This window comes from Sus scrofa, chromosome 8, assembly GCF_000003025.6.
Source record: "Sus scrofa isolate TJ Tabasco breed Duroc chromosome 8, Sscrofa11.1, whole genome shotgun sequence".
Lineage (NCBI taxonomy): Eukaryota > Metazoa > Chordata > Mammalia > Artiodactyla > Suidae > Sus > Sus scrofa.
The window spans coordinates 47285990-47305190 of NC_010450.4; the positions used below are offsets into that span (position 1 = coordinate 47285990).

The following is a 19201-nucleotide window of genomic DNA, read 5'->3' on the forward strand; positions in this document are numbered from 1 at the left end:
TGATCATGAATGGATGTTGAACTTTGTCAAATGCTTTTTCTGCGTCTATTGAGATGATCATATGATTTTTGACTTTTCTTTTGTTAATGTGGTGTATGATGCTGATTGATTTGCGTATGTTGAACCATCCTTGTGAACCTGGGATGAACCCAACCTGGTCATGGTGTATGATCATTTTGATATGTTGTTGGATTTGGTTGGCTAAGATTTTGTTGAGAATTTTTGCATCTATATTCATCAATGATATTGGCCGATAGTTTTCTTTTTTGGTGGTATCTCTGCCTGGTTATGGAATGAGGGTGATGGTGGCCTCATAGAATGTCTTTGGGAGTATTCCTTCTTCTTCAACCTTTTGAAAGAGTTTAAGGAGGATGGGCACCAATTCCTCTTTATATGTTTGATAGAATTCACCTGTGAAGCCATCTGGTCCTGGACTTTTATTTGTAGGGAGTGATTTTATGACCTCTTCAATTTCATTTCTAGTAATCAGTCTGTTCAGTTGGTCTGTTTCTTTTTTTTTTTTTTTTTTTTTTTTTTTTTTTTTTTTTATTAAATTTTATTTTATTTTCCCACTGTACAGCAAGGGGGTCAGGTTATCCTTACATGTATACATTACAATTACAGTTTTTCCCCCCACCATTTCTTCTGTTGCAACATGAGTATCTAGACATAGTTCTCAATGCTATTCAGCGGGATCTCCTTGTAAATCTATTCTACGTTGTGACTGATAAGCCCAAGCTCCCGATCCCTCCCACTCCCTCCCCCTCCCATCAGGCAACCACAAGTCTCTTCTCCAAGTCCATGATTGATTTTCTTTTCTGAGGAGATGTTCATTTGTGCTGGATATTAGATTCCAGTTATAAGTGATGTCATATGGTATTTGTCTTTGTCTTTCTGGCTCATTTCACTCAGTATGAGATTCTCTAGTTCCATCCATGTTGCTGCAAATGGCATGATGTCATCCTTTTTAATGGCTGAGTAGTATTCCATCGTGTATATATACCACATCTTCCGAATCCAATCCTATGTCGATGGACATTTGGATTGTTTCCATGTCCTGGCTATTGTGAATAGTGCTGCAATGAACATGCGGGTGCATGTGTCTCTTTTAAGTAGAGCTTTGTCCGGATAGATGCCCAAGAGTGGGATTGCAGGGTCATATGGAAGTTCTATGTATAGATTTCTAAGGTATCTCCAAACTGTTCTCCATAGTGGCTGTACCAGTTTACATTCCCACCAACAGTGCAGGAGGGTTCCCTCTTTTCCACAGCCCCTCCAGCACTTGTTATTTGTGGATTTATTAATGATGGCCATTCTGACTGGTGTGAGGTGGTATCTCATGGTAGTTTTGATTTGCATTTCTCTTATAATCAGCGATGTTGAGCATTTTTTCATGTGTTTGTTGGCCATCTGTATATCTTCTTTGGAGAAATGTCTATTCAGGTCTTTTGCCCATTTTTCCATTGATTGATTGGTTTTTTTGCTGTTGAGTTGTATAAGTTGCTTGTATATTCTAGAGATTAAGCCCTTGTCAGTTGCATCATTTGAAACTATTTTCTCCCATTCTGTAAGTTGTCTTTTTGTTTTCTTTTGGGTTTCCTTTGCTGTGCAAAAGCTTTTCAGTTTGATGAGGTCCCATGGGTTTATTTTTGCTCTAGTTTCTATTGCTTTGGGAGACTGACCTGAGAAAATATTCATGATGTTGATGTCAGAGAGTGTTTTGCCTATGTTTTCTTCTAGGAGTTTGATGGTGTCCTGTCGTATATTTAAGTCTTTCAGCCATTTGGAGTTTATTTTTGTGCATGGTGTGAGGGTGTGTTCTAGTTTCATTGCTTTGCATACAGCTGTCCAGGTTTCCCAGCAATGCTTGCTGAATAGACTTTCCTTTTCCCATTTGATGTTCTTGCCTCCCTTGTCAAAGATTAATTGACCATAGGTGTCAGGGTTAATTTCCAGATTCTCTATTCTGTTCCATTGGTCTGTCTGTCTGTTTTGATACCAGTACCACACTGTTTTGATGACTGTGGCTTTGTAGTATTTCTTGAAGTCTGGGAGAGTTATGCCTCCTGCTTGGTTTTTGTTTCTCAGGATTGCTTTGGCGATTCTGGGTCTTTTGTTGTTCCATATAAATGTTTGGATTGTTTGTTCTAGTTCTGTGAAAAATGTCATGGGTAATTTGATAGGGATTGCATTGAATCTGTAGATTGCTTTGGGTAGGATGGCCATTTTCACAATATTGATTTTTCCAATCCAGGAACATGGAATATCTTTCCATTTTTTTACATCTTCTTTGATTTCTTTGATTAAGGTTTTATAGTTCTCGGCATATAGGTCCTTTACCTCTTTGGTTAGGTGTAGTCCGAGGTATTTGATTTTGTGAGGTACAATTTTAAAAGGTATCGTATTTTTGTATTCCTTTTCTAATGCTTCATTGCTGGTATACAGAAATGCAACTGACTTCTGAATGTTAATCTTATATCCTGCCACTTTGCTGAATTTATTAATCAGTTCAAGGAGTTTTGGGGTTGAGTCCTTAGGGTTTTCTAGGTATAGAATCATGTCATCTGCATACAGTGACAGTTTGATCTCTTCTCTTCCTATATGGATGCCTTTGATTTCTTTTGTTTGTCTAATTGCTGTGGCTAAGACTTCCAAAACTATGTTGAAGAGCAGTGGTGAGAGTGGGCATCCCTGTCTTGTTCCAGATTTGAGTGAGAAGGCTTTCAGTTTTTCCCCATTGAGGATTATATTTGCTGTGGGTTTATCATAAATGGCTTTGATTATATTCAGGAATGTTCCCTCTATACCCATTTTGGCGAGGGTCTTGATCATGAATGGATGTTGAACTTTGTCAAATGCTTTTTCTGCATCTATTGAGATGATCATATGATTTTTGACTTTTTTTTTGTTAATGTGGTGTATGATGTTGATTGATTTGCGTATGTTGAACCATCCTTGTGAACCTGGGATGAACCCAACCTGGTCATGGTGTATAATTTTTTTGATATGTTGTTGGATTCGGTTGGCTAAGATTTTGTTGAGAAGTTTTGCATCTATATTCATCAATGATATTGGGCGATAGTTTTCTTTTTTGGTGGTATCTCTGCCTGGTTTTGGAATGAGGGTGATGGTGGCCTCATAGAATGTCTTTGGGAGTATTCCTTCTTCTTCAACCTTTTGAAAGAGTTTAAGGAGGATGGGCACCAATTCCTCTTTATATGTTTGATAGAATTCACCTGTGAAGCCATCTGGTCCTGGGCTTTTATTTGTAGGGAGTGATTTTATGACCTCTTCAATTTCATTTCTAGTGATTGGTCTGTTCAGTTGGTCTGTTTCTGCTTGATTCAGTTTTGGCAGGCTGTAAGATTCTAGAAAATTGTCCATTTCTTCCAGATTGTCAAACTTATTGCCATATAGTTGTTCATAGTATTCTCTTATGGTTTTTTGTATTTCTGCTGTATCCGTTGTGATTTCTCCTTTTTCATTTATAATTTTGGTGATTTGGGTTCTTTCTCTCCTCTTTTTAGTGAGTCTGGCCAGGGGTTTATCAATTTTGTTCACCTTTTCAAAGAACCAGCTCTTGGTTTTATTAATTTTCTCTATTGTTTTTTGAGTCTCTATTTTATTGATTTCTTCTTTGATCTTTACAATTTCCTTCCTTCTGCTGACTTTAGGACTTCTTTGTTCTTCTTTTTCTAATTCATTTAGGTGGAGGGTTAAGTTGTCAATTTGGGATCTTTCTTCTTTTTTGAGAAAGGCCTGGATTGCTATAAATTTCCCTCTGAGCACTGCTTTCGCAGCATCCCATAGATTTTGAGAGGTTATGTCTTCATTATCATTTGTTTCAAGATAGTTTTTAATTTCCTTCTTGATTTCCTCATTGACCCATTGGTTTTTTAGTAGCATGTTGTTTAGTCTCCATGGAGTAGGTTTTTTCTCTTTCCTTTTCCCATGGTTGATTTCTAATTTCATGGCATTGTGGTCAGAGAAGATACTTGAGATAATTTCTATGCTCCTAAATTTATTGAGATTCGCTTTATGTCCCAATATGTGGTCGATTCTTGAGAATGTTCCATGAGCATTTGAGAAGAATGTGTATTCTGATTTTTTTGGATGTAGTGTCCTGAAGATATCAATTAAGTCTAACTTTTCTATTGTTTCCTTTAGGATCTCTGTTGCTTTATTGGTTTTCTGTCTAGAGGATCTGTCCATGATGTGAGGGGGGTATTTAGGTCTCCTACTATGATTGTATTCTCATCAATATCTCCCTTTATGTCTGTTAATATTTGTTGTATGTATCTGGGTGCTCCTATGTTTGGGGCATATATGTTGATGATAGTAACATCCTCTCCTTGGATGGATCCCTTAATCATTAAATAGTGTCCTTCTTTGTCTTTCTTTATGTCTTTTGTTTTAAAGTCTATTTTGTCTGATATGAGCGTTGCAACTCCTGCTTTTCTGTCATGTCTATTGGCATGAAATACTTTTCCCCAGCCTTTCACTTTCAATCTATATGTATCTTTTGTCCTAAGGTGAGTTTCTTGTAGGCAGCATATTGAAGGTTTTTGCCGTTTTATCCACTCAGCCATTCTGTGTCTTTTGATTGGGGCATTCAGTCCATTGACATTTAAGGTGATAATTGATAGATGATTATTTATTGCCATTTGATCCTCGTGTTCCAGTTGATTCTATGGTTCTCCATTCTTCTTTTTTTTTTTTTTTTTGGTTGGATGGTCTCCTGTTATTATCTGCTTGAGTGTATTTTTTTTTTTCATTTTTTGCAAATGCAATATTTGGTTTTGGCTTGTGGTTGCCCTGTTTTTTAAGTATGCTAACCCCTTCCCATAATTGTGTGTTTTAGCCTGATGGTCCTGTAAGTTCAAACACTTCATTATTATATTAAAATTAAGAAGAGAGACATACATACAAACAAAAAGGATTATTTACCTCCTAACATCCCTTGCCCACATTTTATGGTTTTGATGACTCTTTTATTTTTTTCTTTTTAATTTTATTTTGTTTGAAGCATGTTCATGATTAAATCTGTATGCTGGCTTATTTGAGTGACTGCTCTCTGATTGTATCTTCCTCAGTCCTAGTTCTTCCTCTTCTTCTTCTTCTTCTTTTTTTTTTTTTTCTTTTCTTTTTTCTTCCCTTTCCTTCCTTTCTTTTTGGTTTAGAGAAGCCCTTTCAATATTTCCTTTAACCTGGGTTTTGTGTTGCTGTATTCTTTAAGTTTTTGTTTGTTGGGAAAAATTTTTATTTCCCCTTCTATTTTAAATGATATTCTTGCTGGATAAAGTATTCTAGGTTGCATATTTTTTCCTTTGAGCACTTTAAATATCTCTTGCCATTCCCTCCTGGCCTGTAGTGTTTCTGTAGAGAAATCAGCTGATATTCTTATGGGGGTTCCCTTGTAGGTAACATTCTGTTTTTCTCTTGCTGCCTTTAGGATCCTCTCTTTATCACTAACTTTTGCCATTTTTATTATGATGTGTCTTGGTGTGGGTCTGTTTGGGTTCAGTTTGTTTGGGGCCCTCTGTGCTTCTTGTATCTTGAATCCAGTATCCTTTAGATTTGGGAAGTTTCCAGCGATAATTTCTTCAAATATATTTTCCATTCCTTTATCTTTTTCTACTCCTTCTGGAATTCCTATTATGCGTAGATTGGCCCGTTTTATATTATCCCATAGGTCTCTTATATTGCTTTCCAGTTTTTTGATTCGGTTTTCTGTCTGTTGACCAGATTGAGTGATTTCCATTATTCTATCTTCCATATCACTGATTCGTTCTTCTGCATTATTCATTCTGGTTTTTACTGCCCCTAGTTCAGTTTGCATCTCTGCAAATGAATGTTCTAGTTTTTCTTGGCTCCTCCTTATATTTTCTAGCTCCTTTCTGAGGGTATCTGCATTGCTGTTCATATCTTCTCTTAATTCCTTCAGTATTTTCACTATTTCTCTTTTGAACTCCAGGTCTGTCAGACTGCAGAGATCAGTTTCATTGTTGACTGTTTTAGGTGAGTTCTCCTGTTGGTTTGACTGGGGGTGGTTTCTCAGCTTCTTCATCTTGCTTGTTGTCTTCTTTCTCCTGAGGGAGTTGTACTCTCTGTTATCGGGTAGTGTTTGCCTTGTCACTGCCTGGAATATTTCCTGAGGGCTGTCGTTGTTGGTCAATCTTTTTTTGAGGCAGTGTGGCTTTTCTGGAGTGTTGATGGGACTAACAGTGTTTCTTTGAAGCAAAGGAGGACTTCCTGAGGGCAGACAGGACTGGGAGGTCCACCCCACGATGGTAGCAGATTTCACTTGGTTCTCAGCACCCCCTGGGGTCTTGGGCGGGTAGCAGGGCCCTTGGAGACTCAAGAGGTTCCTCCCCAGGGCAGCCCGACTCAGAAAGACCGTCTGAGATCTTTTCCCGATTCCGCCAGGCTTGTTGCAGCTTTTCTGGGCTGCAGGGGGTCCTGCCTGGAGCTGGCAGTCCTATGCAGCTGGTCCACTAGGTCTCAGCACCCCTTGGGGTCTTGGGCGGGTAGCAGGGCCTTTGGAGACTCAAGAGGCTCCTCCCCAGAACAGCCCGACTCAGAAAGACCGTCTGAGATCTTTTCCCAGGAGGCTGTGCAGCTTTTCTGGGCTGCAGGGGGTCCTGCCTGGAGCTGGCAGTCCTATGCAGCTGGTCCACTAGGTCTCAGCACCCCCTGGGGTCTTGGGCGGGTAGCAGGGCCTTGGAGACTCAAGGCTCCCCCAGGACAGCCGACTCAGAAGACCGTCTGGATCTTTCCAGTCGCAGGCTGTTGCAGCTTTTCTGGGCTGCAGGGGTCCTGCCTGGAGCTGGCAGTCCTATGCAGCTGGTCCACTAGGTCTCAGCACCCCTGGGGTCTTGGCGGGTAGCAGGGCCCTTGGAGGCTCAAGAGGCTCCTCCCCAGGACAGCCCGACTCAGAAAGACCGTCTGAGATCTTTTCCCGATTCGGCCAGGCTTGTTGCAGCTTTTCTGGGCTGCAGGGGGTCCTGCCTGGAGCTGGCAGTCCTATGCAGCTGGTCCACTAGGTCTCAGCACCCCCTGGGGTCTTGGGCGGGTAGCAGGGCCCTTGGAGACTCAAGAGGCTCCTCCCCAGGACAGCCCGACTCAGAAAGACCGTCTGGGATCTTTTCCCAAGTCGGCCAGGCTTGTTGCAGCTTTTCTGGGCTGCAGGGGTCCTGCCTGGAGCTGGCAGTCCTATGCAGCTGGTCCACTAGGTCTCAGCACCCCCTGGGGTCTTGGGCGGGTAGCAGGGCCCTTGGAGGCTCAAGAGGCTCCTCCCCAGGACAGCCCGACTCAGAAAGACCGTCTGAGATCTTTTCCCGATTCGGCCAGGCTTGTTGCAGCTTTTCTGGGCTGCAGGGGGTCCTGCCTGGAGCTGGCAGTCCTATGCAGCTGGTCCACTAGGTCTCAGCACCCCCTGGGGTCTTGGGCGGGTAGCAGGGCCCTTGGAGGCTCAAGAGGCTCCTCCCCAGGACAGCCCGACTCAGAAAGACCGTCTGAGATCTTTTCCCGATTCGGCCAGGCTTGTTGCAGCTTTTCTGGGCTGCAGGGGGTCCTGCCTGGAGCTGGCAGTCCTATGCAGCTGGTCCACTAGGTCTCAGCACCCCCTGGGGTCTTGGGCGGGTAGCAGGGCCCTTGGAGGCTCAAGAGGCTCCTCCCCAGGACAGCCCGACTCAGAAAGACCGTCTGAGATCTTTTCCCGATTCGGCCAGGCTTGTTGCAGCTTTTCTGGGCTGCAGGGGGTCCTGCCTGGAGCTGGCAGTCCTATGCAGCTGGTCCACTAGGTCTCAGCACCCCCTGGGGTCTTGGGCGGGTAGCAGGGCCCTTGGAGACTCAAGAGGCTCCTCCCCAGGACAGCCCGACTCAGAAAGACCGTCTGAGATCTTTTCCCGATTCGGCCAGGCTTGTTGCAGCTTTTCTGGGCTGCAGGGGGTCCTGCCTGGAGCTGGCAGTCCTATGCAGCTGGTCCACTAGGTCTTAGCACCCCCTAGGGTCTTGGGCGTGTAGCAAGGCCCTTGGAGACTCAAGAGGCTCCTCCCCGGGGGAGCCCGTCTCAGAAAAACCGTCAGAGAATTAGGTCGATCTATTCACGGCCTGGCTAGGCTTGTTCTAGCTTTTCTGGGCTGCAGGCCTTTTTTAGGGGGCTGGTGGTGTTTGGTGCTGCTCTGTGGAAGTGTAGCCCCTCCAAAGGGCAAGCAGGCCTGTGCAGGGAGAGCCCCTGCGGTGGTAGGCTTCAGGCAATTGTTGAGGCCAGCCCTCCTGGATGGCAGGCAGCCCCAGGTTCGGCGAGAGCGTAGGGGGTGGTGGGGGTGGGGGGAGGGAATGCACTGGGAAGCACAGCTTTCTGCTAGCTAGCGGGCCTGTAAGCTTGTTGTGGCGTGGGGGGTATTCTATGGGGACCCACCCCTTCTTCTCTCCCCTCCCCAGCACTGGCGCAGACCAGGCTCTTCTCCCAGGTTCCCTCTGAGGCGGCTTTCCACTTCCCCGCCCCTAGAGTATTGCTCCCTTCCTCTGCGACAGCTTTGTTTTCTAGTCTCCCAGGCAGTCTCTGCCCCGTCAAATGGTTTAGAGACCTCCCAAGCAGTTTCCGCTCTTCCCCGCCCCCCTAGCCCGGGGACTAATCTCTGGAGCCGAGGTCTCGGTGCCCAGCCCCCCCCCAGGCGTCCCCCGGCCCTTTCTTGGGGACTAACCTTCGGAGGCGAGGTCTCGGTGCCCAGCCCCAACCCAGGCGTCCCCGGCCCCCTCTCGGGGACCAACCTTCAGAGCTGAGGTCTCGGTGCCCAGCCCCCACCCAGGCGTCCCCCGGCCCTTTCCCGGGGACTAACCTCTGGAGCCGAGGATTCGGTGCCCAGCCCCCACCCAGGCGTCTCAATTTTTGGTGACTGTGCCCGTAGTTCAGATGGTCCGTTGGGTTCTTGATCGTTTTTCCGTACTCCAACTTACTGCTACACTCTTCTCTGCATCTGGAGATTCCTCCGGTTCGTTTGATCTTTCGCCCGGTAGGTGACTTTCCAGGGTGCGGGATCCCTTTCCCCTCCGCAGTTCCCTTTCGGGAGCGCCCGTCCCGCTCGGATTCACCTTCTCTCACTCTCCTCTTTTCTCCCGTTCTGCCCAATAATGTCACGAATTTCTTGCCGTTATTGGAGATTAGGTTCCTCTGCCAGCGATTGGTTGTTGTTCTGTGCGAGTCATTTCTTCTGTAGATGTGCTTTTTTTGTTGTGTTTGTGGGAGAGGGCGAGCGTGTCCCCCTACTCCTCCGCCATCTTGTCCTCTCTTGTTTCTTCTTGATTCAGTTTTGGCAGTCTGTAAGATTCTAGAAAATTGTCCATTTCTTCCAGATTGTCAAACTTGTTGCCATATAGTTGTTCATAGTATTCTCTTATGGTTTTTTGTATTTCTGCTGTATCCGTTGTGATTTCTCCTTTTTCATTTCTACTTTTGGTGATTTGGGTTCTTTCTCTCCTCTTTTTAGTGAGTCTGGCCAGGGGTTTGTCAATTTTGTTCACCTTTTCAAAGAACCAGCTCTTGGTTTTATTAATTTTCTCTATTGTTTTTTGAGTCTCAATTTTATTGATTTCTTCTTTGATCTTTATAATTTCCTTCCTTCTGCTGACTTTAGGACTTTTTTGTTCTTCTTTTTCTAATTCATTTAGGTGGAGGGTTAAGTTGTCAATTTGGGATCTTTCTTCTTTTTTGAGAAAGGCCTGTATTGCTATAAATTTCCCTCTGAGCACTGCATTCGCAGCATCCCATAGATTTTGAGAGGTTGTGTCTTCATTATCATTTGTTTCAAGGTATTTTTTAATTTCCTTCTTGATTTCCTCATTGATCCATTGGTTTTTTAGTAGCATGTTGTTTAGTCTCCATGTAGTAGGTTTTTTCTCTTTCCTTTTCCCATGGTTGATTTCTAGTTTAATACCATTGTGGTCAGAGAAGATACTTGAGATAATTTCTATGCTCCTAAATTTATTGAGGTTAGCTTTGTGTCCCAATATGTGGTCGATTCTTGAGAATGTTCCATGAGCATTTGAGAAGAATGTGTATTCTGATTTTTTTGGATGTAGTGTCCTGAAGATATCAATTAAGTCTAACTTTTCTATTGTTTCCTTTAGGATCTCTGTTGCTTTATTGGTTTTCTGTCTAGAGGATCTGTCCATTGATGTGAGGGGGGTATTAAGGTCTCCTACTATGATTGTATTCTCATCAATATCTCCCTTTATGTCTGATAATATTTGTTGTATGTATCTGGGTGCTCCTATATTTGGGGCATATATATTGATGATAGTAACATCCTCTCCTTGGATGGATCCCTTAATCATTAAGTAGTGTCCTTCTTTGTCTTTCTTTACGTCTTTTGTTTTAAAGTCTATTTTGTCTGATATGAGTTTTAGTTGGTTCTGCTGTTTCAAGGCATATGCCCACACGTACTCAATTAGGTCTCTGAAGTAAGGTCAGGTTAAGTGTACTTCTTTCAGTTTCCATTCCAATATCATTTTAAACCTATAAGAAAGATATGAGAATAGTACAAATAACGACACATATTCTTGATTCAGAGTTCTGATTATCTGTTGCTGTGTAAAGAATACTTCAAAAGTTAGTGACTTTAGATGTAAGTGATATCATATACTATTTGTCTTTCTCTTTCTGACTTCACTTAGTATGAGAGACTCTAATTCCACCCATGTTGTTCCAAATGGCATTATTTTGTACTTTGTACTTTTTTATGGCTGAATAGTATCCCATTGTGTATATATATGACATCTTCTTAATCCATTCATCTGTCGTGTAGCACAGGGAACTGTATCTAGTCACCTGTGATGAAACATGATGGAGGATAATATGAGAAAAACAATATATATATATATATATATGACTAGGTCACTTTGCTGTACAGTGGAAATTGACAGGACATTGTAAATTAACTATAATGGAAAAAATAAAAATTGTAAAAAAAGAAAAAAGTGACTTAAAATAACAATGGTTTCTTAGCTCACAGATCTGCAGCTTGGCCAGGTCTCAGAGAGCAGGCTTGTCTCTGCTCTTAGACAGAGTACTGAGTCCAGCAGTGGTACTGACTTAGCTGGACCCAGCTCTAGGATGGTCCTCCTTTGGCTGGCAGACCAGTGCTGCCGTGATCTGACAGCCCAGCCAGCCCTGACAGCGGAGGGCCTCAGTCCCTCCCATGTGCGCTTTTCCATGTGGGCTTCATGTGACATGCTTGACCTTCTTCTCAGCATGGCAACTGATTCCCACAGTAAGCATTTAAGAAAGTCAGGTAGCAGCTGTACTGTCTTTCATTATCTAGCCCGGAAAATCATGTAGCTTCATTTCTGCCAGGGATATACCCACCCAAATTCACAGGGGAAAATAGAACACCTATACTGGTTTAAAAAAAAAAAAAAACTGTAGGATGAGAGGTATTACTGTCAGTATTTTTGCAAAATGCAATGTTCCACACCCAGAGTCACCAGTTATTTACATTTTGCCCCATTTATTTTATCGGTCCCTAAGTACCTATATGTTTATTTATCTATATCTACAGAGATAAAGAACATCTACATAGACATAGACACATACTTAGTGTGTATTTCTTAAAAATAAGTCCATTATCTTTTGTAACCACAGTACAGTTACTCAAATCAGGGAATTGTAATAAAAGACTTGGTCATTTGGTATATAAATGTGGTATATATAAGGAAGATATGTGTTTTATATATATATATATATACATTATGAAATAATAACATAGTGAACACCCATGAAACCACTACCCAACAAAGAAACAAAATATCATTTACCTCTTCATACGTTTCTCCTATCCCACTTCCCTGCTCCCTGTCCAGATCAGCACTGATCATTATCCTAAATTTTGCGTTTATCATTCTCTTAATTTTTAGAATATTTCATCACAAATATATGTATGCATTCAATATTAGGCATCCTCAATTTATCCAGGCGGGTATGTGTTATTTATTATTTATTTTTGGCCATGCCCATGGTCTATGGAAGTTTACAGGCCAAGGATCAAACCTATACCACAGCAAAAACAATGCCAGATCCTTAATCTGCTGAGCCACCAGGGAACTCTGGCCAAGTGTTATTTTTATGTTATTTATTTTCATGATGGTATGTTTATTGCGTCAGAGTTTCACAATTTATTAATCGATTCTGTTAAAAACTATCATTTTCATAATAGAAAAAAATACCCTGATCTGTGCTGCCTTGAACTTTCTTCGAATTGCTCCTGGTGCTTAAGTACAAAACATTCTCTGAGGCATACCTAGGAGTGAAACTGCTGGGTGGCAGGGTATGCAAATGTGCTGCCTTTCAAAATAATGCCCAATAGTTTTCCAATGTGATGGTATAGACCTTCTTTTCCATAAAGATGAACAAACACAAAGTAGAAAGGTAAATAGAGGACATGTGGCTTTAAGGTTTAGAACTTTAGAGTTCCCGTTGTGACTCAGCAAGTTAAGAACCCATCTTAGGGAGTTCCCGTCGTGGCTCAACAGTTAACGAACCCAACTGGGATCCGTGAGGATGCAGGTTTGATCCCTGGCCTTCCTTGCTAGGTGGGTCAAGGATCCAGCACTGCCCTGAACTGTGGTCGCAGATACAGCTTGGATCCCAGGCTAGGGGTCAAATGGGAGCTAGAGCCACCAGCCTACAGCACAGCTACAGCAATGTGGGAGCCGAGCCATGACTGCGACCTACACCAGAGCTCACAGCAATGCCAGGTCCCTAACCCACTGAGTGAGGCCAGGGATCGATCCGATCCTGAGTTCGTTAACTGCTGAGCCGTGATGGGAACTCCCTGTTGGGTTATTTTTTGAGGATTTTTGCATCTATACATATGAGACAAACTGAACTTTAAGTTCTCTTTTTTGAAATATCCTGCATAGGGTTTGATATTTGTTATGCTGGCCTCATAAAATTAATTAATGTTTTCCTTTTTTTCTCTGTTCCTAGGAAGATTTTGTTTAAGATTTTTTTTTTTTTTTTTTTTTTTTGTCTTTTGTCTTTTTAGGGCCCCATCCACGGCATATGGAGGTTCCTAGTGGTCCAATCAGAGCTACAGCTGCTGGCCTACGCCAGAGCCACAGCAACAGCAGATGCCAGCTGTGTCTATGACCTATACCACAGCTCACGGCAACACTGGATCCTTAACCTACTGAGCAAGGCCAGGAATCGAACCTGCAACCTCATGGTTACTTGTCAGTCTCGTTAACAACTGAGCCACTATAGGAACTCCCAGATTTTAAGATGTTGGTAGCTTGCTTAAATTTTTGAAGATTTCATTAATGAGTCCTTCTGAACCTGGAAATTTCTTTGTGAGGAGGCTTTTTTGTTGTTGTTCCTGTTTTTTTTTTATAATTTAACTATTTTTAACAGAAAGTAGACTGTTCAGATTCCCTTTTTCTTCCTGCATCAGTTTATACATTTCACTTAAATTTTCAAATGTATTAACATAAAGCTATAAATATTATCCCTTTTTTAGTGTCTGTGGGACTTTGATGTTGATGAGCTTTTTTTGTTTGTTTGTTTTTAGCCACTACCAAAGCATGTAGAAATTACCCGGCCAGGGATCAAACCCATCCCATAGCTGTGACAATGCCATATCCTTAAACCACTGTGCTACCAGGAAAGCCTAGATTTGGGGGGGAGGTATTGATTATGTTTATCTTCCCTGTTTTATTTATTTGTTTGTTTGTTTATTTATTTATTTTTGTCTTTTTGCCTTTTCTAGGGCCGCTCCTGCAGCATATGGGAGGTTCCCAGGCTCGGGGTCGAATCTGAGCTATAGCTACCAGCCTACACCAGAGCCACAGCAGCGCAGGATCCAAGCCGCGTCTTCGACCCACACCACAGCTCACAGCAACCCCGGATCCTCAAACCACTGAGCAAGGCCAGGGATCGAACCTGCAGCCTCATGGTTCCTAGTCGGATTCGCTAACCACTGCGCCACAACCGGAACTCCAATCTTCCTTGTTTTTTTCTAGATCAGGTTTCCTAGATATTTATCAATATTGTTAGTAATGCATTTTCTCCGGTTTATGTTTGCTTTTAATTTCATCAAGTTCTGTTCTTAATATAATTCCTTCCTTTATATTTTTTAAGGTTAATTTTCATTTTGTTTATTCTAGGCTTTGAGACAGATGTCTATATACAAACTTTTCAGACTTTTTTCTAAGATTTAAGACTGCATTTTTTTGAGACTTTTTTCTAACCTATGCATTTCAGATTACATTTTTTTAAGCCCTACCTTAGCTGAATACCACAAGCTTTTTGTTTGTTTGTTTTTATTGTTGTTTTTTGTTTTTGTCTTTTGAGGGCTGCATCTGAGGCATATGGAAGTTCCCAGGCTAGGGGTCAAATCTGATCGGTAGTTTCCGGCCTGCACGATGGCCACAGCAATGAGGGATCCAAGACACATCTGCGACCTACACCACAGCTCACAGAAAACGCCGGCTCCTTGACCCACTGAGCAACGCCAAGGATCAAAGTGCATCCTCATGGATACTAGTTGGGGTCGTTACCTCTCAGCCACCAGGGTAACTCAGGAATCCCACAGGTTTTGATGCCATATTTTTATTATCCTTTATTTTAAAATATTTTGTATTTTTTTATTGTGATTCCACCTTTGACACGAGTTATCTAGAAATGTGTGACTGCTTTTTCCACATTACCCTGAAAGGGGTCCATATAGCATTGTTCTTGCTTTTTGTCAGAACAAAACAAGGGAAAATTTCATAGTGTCCAGAGCAAGTAAAAGAAAGGGATATCTTCCAGTCCCTCCCAGCAGAAGCCTACTTCAGAGGCACACACCTTGACTTCCAAATGGAACAGAACATTCACAAAAGGAAAAGTGATGGCCTCTAATCATAAATCTGTAGAGGATCTGGGAGAAACTTCATGTTATTGAAAACCCTGCTGATGTCAGGGTCACATCCTCCAAGTCATCTGAATGTGCTGAAGTTTGCTGCTGTCATGGGGGCGGCTCCATTCCTGGGACCTCCACTCACCAGATCCAGGCAACATTTCGGGAGCTGCAGCTTATGATGGTAAGTGCCCACCAGCCCCTCCCAGAGGTGCAATTTGTTAACTTGCCCGACCCACCTGTAGTACAGACTGTCCTTCACACTGTGTGGACACTGCCATCCCTGTAAGAACCAGCAAGCTCCCTGTGTGGGTCTGATGTGGTGGGTGCTGCCTGGGAAGTTCTGGGCCTGTATAACAGTCTCCCAGAAACACCCAAGGAGGTTCCACCTGAGGTCTGCTTCTACAGAGATCCTAAGGAAACTGAAAAGGAAAGACAGATGCCACTGAAAAAGCTGTGACCAAGGAGGAGTTTCAGGGTGAATGGGCTCTTCCAGCTCCTAAGCTCACTGCTACCCAACCCAAGGTCATGGCTGGTCTGTAGGTACACAGACGGCCCTGCTGGAGACCAGGTGCCAGCCATCCCTGAGCACTGGCCTGCATTTAACTGGTAGGAAACAGCCCCCATAGAGTGATCTTCAGCTTTCTTCCACAAATTCTTAAACAGAAAATAGAAATAAGGGTGACAGGAAGAAATAGTTTCTAAAGAAAAAAAGAAAGGAATATATTGCTTATTTTCTATTCATTTAGGGATTTTTCTCATTGTATTTTTGTTATTTATTCCTTTCTTAATTTCACTGTGCTCAGAGAACACATATTGATTTGACATTTGGAAAACTTATTACAACTTTCTTCACAGTCAAGATATACGTAATTTTGCAGTGTTCCATGTGAACTTGAATAGAATATGCAAAATGCAAGCATTGAGCACTATGTTCTAATTTCACACACACACACATAAAGTTAGTTAATCATGTTCTAAATTTCTGCATGTCTACTGATTACTTTCCCTATTGTACTAATTACTAAGACAGGCATGTTATATTCTTCTAGGATGCAAACTCTTCAGAATGGATAAACAACAGGGTCTTGCTGTACAGCACAGGGAACTATATTCAATATCCTGTGATAAACCATAATGGAAAAGAATGTGAAAAAGAATATATATATGTATATATGTGTCTGTGTGTGTGTAGATATCCACATATATATATGTAAACTGAATCACTTTGCTGTAAAGAATAAATTAATACAACATTGTACATCAACTATACTTCAATAAAATAAAATTTTAAAACATTTTGCTATGATCTTGGTTTTTGCCTATATCTTTTCTGATGCTGTCAATTTTGTTTTACCAATTGGAGGCTATGTACAAAAATGTAGGACTAAAATATATCCCTGATGGATGGTGCCTTTCATCATTTAAAATGCCCCTCTTTATTATTTTTAGTAATAATTTTTGCCTTAGTGTCCACACATTGAAAACACAATTCAATAAAACCCAGCTACTAGAATATCTAAAATTTTTGAGGCAGAAAACAGCAATTATTAGTAAGACTACAGAGCAGTACAATTTTTATATACTGCTGCTAGGAATATAAATGAGACACATCACTTTGGGAACGTTTGGTTAGTGTTTACTTAAACCGAACATACAACACAACTAAGGAGTCTATCTTTTGATCAAATGTACGTAAAATAAATTTCCATCACCACAAAGGGGTTCCTTTGAGCCCCTTTATATTTAATCCCTCCCCACCACCCCAAAACCTTAGTAACTATCTACTTGTCTGCTTCCTGTCACTACAGTAATACCTTTTCCAAAATGTCATGTAAAATAAATCATAAAGTACTTAGTCTTCTGTGTCTGGCTTTTTTTTCACTGAGCATAATCTTTTTTGAGATTCATATAGGTTTTTAACTGTATTATAGTCTGTTCCTTTTCCATTCCCCAGGGAATAGACATTTGAGTAGTATCTAGTTTGGAACGATTATGAATATATGAATAAAACTTCCATTGGGAGTTCCCACTGTGGTGCAGTGGGTTAAGGACCCAACATTGTCTCTGTGAGGTTGAGGGTTTGATCACTGGCCTCACTCAGTGGGTTAAGGATCTGGCATTTTCACAAACTGCAGTGTAGGTCCCAGATCCTGCGTTGCTGTGGCTGTGTCATAGGCCTCAGCTGCAGTTCTGATTTGATCCCTAGCCTGGGAACTTCCATATGTAGTAAGTGTGGCTGTAAAATGAAAAAAGGAGAGACAGAAAAGAAGAAGCAGCTTCCATGAATATTTTTATGTAAGTGTATGTGTAGCCAAATATTTTTATAACACTTAAGTAAATACTTAGAAATGAGCTTGTTTGGTCATACTGTAAGTGTATTTTTAACTTTATAAGTAACTGCCAAAATGTGCTGCAAAGTGGCTATATTGTTTTGCATTCCCATCAGCAACATAGGAGAATTCCAGTTTCTTTACATACTTGTTACAACTTGGAATTGCCAAGCCCTTTAATTTTTGTCATTTTAGTGAAAAATTTCTCTCACTGTGGTTTAAATTTGCATGGCTAATACTATTAGCATCTTTTCATGTGTTTATTTTCCACTCGTATATCTGTTTTGTTAAAGTGTTCAAATCTCTTCCTCAGTTTTTAAATTGGGCTTTTGACTTCTTATTGAGCTGTGAAGTTGTCTACATATCCTGGAAATAAGTCTTTTATATATGGTTTGCAAATAATTTTTTCCCAGGCTGTAGTTTGACTTTTAATTTTCTCAACATTGTCTTGACGTTTTCCCCTCTGACATCATGCTCATTCATTCATTCATTTATTTGTTCATTCAGCAAAAGTGTGAATTGGGAACCTATTATGAATCACAGTACAATAAAAATTAAAATTAAAAAAACTTTCTCCCTTTCCATGGGAAAATGACCTTGGGTTAACAATATCACGCTGTTTACCTAGTCAACATTATTAATGGCAAAAATGATGTGTGGTTGGAAACAATATTAGCACTGGGTTGGGGTGGGGGAGTAGGACGGGAGTGGGACAGTAGAGGACCACAAGTATCTCATCCACTGCAGTGGGAAGCCACAGCTTTGGGGCATCCCTGAGGGTACCACTCTGTAACAGGAACACTTTTTCTTGTGAATTTCTAGAAGAGATTCTCATGGGACACAGGGAGGATAATGGGCCATGGACCTTCTCAGTGAGGGTAATGCCTATGCCCACCATGTTGACTCTCTCCCTTGAAATGTTGGTAACTCGGTTCTGGTGGAAACTCATGCTGGTGACACACTTAACTGTGATGTGTGTCTGGTGCCACGATGGCTCACTGGGTCCCACAAGTGAGACTGACTCACTGAACCCAAGACCACTACCACTGATCAAGGAGAGAGAATGATTTGGGTCCCAACACACAGCACACAGATAGTTGTGTGACCAAAACCAGATCCCCTCTCCATCAACTGACCTCCCAGACGGGGAGTCAGACAACAAAGATTCAACATCACATCAGGTGTAGTGCTCCGTAGAAACTGAAGCCACATGTGGGAAATAGAGAGGGACAATGAGATAGAGCTGGAGGGTTGTATAGAGGAGTCAGAGAGGGCTCTGTGACAGTGACATCTGAGCAGAGATTTCAAAAACAAGAGGCAGCAGCCTACGTGGACATCTGTGAGGGGACTTTCCTGGCAGAGAACAGAGCAAAGGCAATGGTCCTTTGCAGAAATGTGCTTAGTGTGTGCAAGAAACAATAAGAAGACTGGAGTGAAGCAGCAAGGAGTTGGAAGGTGGTAAAGCTTGGGAGGGCAGATCTTTCAGGGTTTCATAAGCCTACAGAGACAAAGGAGGCCTCGGAGCTTCTGAGAGGGGGCACTTCTGGGACTGCGGTGTGGAGAAGAGACATGAAATCCTGGAAACCAGGGAAGCTACTGCAATAATCACATGGAAGACAGTGGGAGAAGCAACTAAGACATGCCCTTCAGGTGGGGAAAAATGGTCAGGCTCCACGTATGTTTTGAAGGCTGTGGTGTGTTTTCAGATTTATTTTTTCTTATGAGAAAAAAGAAAAATGAGTCAAGGTTGTTTGTAAGGCTCAGTGATTTCAGCATCTAGATGGCTGTGTTGCCATGAATTAAAATGTGGAAAATTGGAAGAGGAATCTAGAAGGGAAAATTCAAAGTCCCTTCCGTACATTTAAAAATGCCTATTAGATATCTAACTAGAGATGCTATTTAGATAGTTGAATGTAAAAGATTCTGGAAAGGTTGAGAATAAAGTATAAATTTCAGAGACATCAGGATATG

At 41.9% G+C, this 19201-nt stretch overlaps 1 pseudogene; it reads left to right on the forward strand.

The window, feature by feature from the left end:
• On the forward strand, nt 11117–15440 carry LOC110261947 (annotated as a pseudogene).